The following is a 1,919-nucleotide window of genomic DNA, read 5'->3' as shown; positions in this document are numbered from 1 at the left end:
AGCCATGTTGATTATATTAATGGCCTTGCACTCTCCTTTGGGATTCTCTTCTGTATTGCTTGGGAGAGTGCTAGGAGGAGTTTCAGTAACCCTTTTACTCAGCTGGCACACTTGTGCCTCTAAATTTCTAATGGAGAATCTTGTTTCAGTCATGAAACTAAGAGTGGCCTTAGATAGATCAGAGACTATGTTTGCTAAGCTAGAAAGATTCTGCTCAGAATGCTCTGTCTGTTGCTGAGATGATGATGGGAAAGGTTTGATGTTACTAAAACTGTTTCTTCCACCATTGTTATTATTGAAGCCTTGCTTCTGTTGATCCTTCCATGAAAAATTTGGATAATTTTTCTGTGAAGGATTATAGGTGTTGCCAAAGGCTTCACCCATGTAATTCACCTCTGCCATTGCAGGGTTCTCAGGATCATGAGCTTCTTCTTCAGAAGATGCTTCTTTAGTACTGTTGGATGCATTTTACAATCCATTAAGACTCTGAGAGATCATATTGACTTGTTGGGTCAATATTTTGTTTTGAGCCAGTATAGCATTCAGAGCATCAATTTCAAGAACTCCTATCTTTTGAGGCGTCTCATTACTCACAGGATTCCTCTCAGAGGTATACATGAACTGGTTATTTGCAACCATTTCAATAAGTTCCCGAGCTTCTGCAGGCATTTTCTTTAGGTGAATGGATCTACCTGCAAAGTGGTCCAGTGACATCTTAGAAAATTCAGACAGACCATCATAGAATATATCTAATGTGCTCCATTATGAAAGCATGTCAGAAGGACACTTTTTGGTCAGCTGCTTGTATCTTTCCCAAGCTTCATAGAGGGACTCACCATCTTTTTGTATGAAGGTTTGAACATCCACTCTAAGCTTGCTCAGCTTTTGAGGTGGAAAGAACTTGGCTAAGAAAGCCATGACCAACTTATCCCAAGAGTCCAGGCTATCTCTGGGTTGTGAGTCCAACCATGTTCTAGCTCTGTCTCTTACAGCAAAAGGGAAAAGCATAAGCTTGTAGACTTCAGGATCAACTCCATTGGTCTTAACAGTATCACAGATATGTAAGAACTCAGTTAAAAACTGATAATGATCTTCTGATGGAAGTCCCTGAAACTTGCAGTTCTATTGCAGTAGAGAAATTAATTGAGGCTTTAGCTCAAAATTGTTTGCTCCTATGGCAGGGATTGAGATGCTTCTTCCATAGAAGTTGGAAGTAGGTGTAGTAAAATCACCAAGCATCTTCCTTGCATTGTTGTTTAGTTCAGCCATAATTGTTTCTTTTGCTGCTTCCTTTTCGAAAAGTTTAGAGTTTTGTGCTTTAGATGCTTTTAGCTTCCTCTTCAGAGTCCTTTCAGGTTCAGGATCAGCTTTAACAAGTATTCCTTTATCTTTGTTCCTGCTCATATGAAAGAGAAGAAAACAAAGAAAATATAGAATCGTCTATGTCACAGTATAGAGATTCCTTGAGGTGTCAGAGGAAAACAAGAATGGAAGGATGAGGTAAGTAAGGAAGAATTCAAACACACAAAGAGAGGTGGAGTTTGAATTGACAATGGAGGAGGAATGTTAGTGTTTAAATCGAAAAATATAAGAGAGGGGGGAGAATTTTCGAAAATAAAAAGAATAAAATTTAAAATAAAATTTTGAAAAATTGGTTGTGGTTTTGAAAAAGATAAAAAATAGTAAAACAAACAAAAAGTCAATTAGTTAGTTGAAAAAGATTTGAAAATAAATTTTGAGAAGATAAGAAGTTAGAAAAGATTTTGAAATTGATTTAGAAAAAGATATGATTTGAAAAAGATATGTTTGAAAAGATATGATTGAAATTTATTTTGAAAAAGATTTGAAAAGGAAATTAAAAAGATTTGATTTTTTGTTTGAAAAAGATATGTTTGAAAAGATATGATTTTGAAAAAGAT

The 1,919-nt window shown here is 35.7% G+C and overlaps 1 non-coding gene across 1 annotated transcript; it reads left to right on the top strand.

The window, feature by feature from the left end:
* Window positions 1-768: 768 nt before the first annotated feature.
* LOC127746356 (small nucleolar RNA R71) lies at window positions 769-876 on the top strand. Its single transcript, XR_008007975.1, has one exon. It is a non-coding gene; the product is annotated as a small nucleolar RNA R71 (small nucleolar RNA).
* Window positions 877-1,919: the final 1,043 nt, after the last annotated feature.

This window comes from Arachis duranensis, chromosome 3 (assembly GCF_000817695.3).
Source record: "Arachis duranensis cultivar V14167 chromosome 3, aradu.V14167.gnm2.J7QH, whole genome shotgun sequence".
Classification (NCBI taxonomy): domain Eukaryota; kingdom Viridiplantae; phylum Streptophyta; class Magnoliopsida; order Fabales; family Fabaceae; genus Arachis; species Arachis duranensis.
The sequence above is the reverse complement of the archived record's forward strand: the minus strand, read 5'-3'. Positions and strand labels throughout refer to the sequence as shown.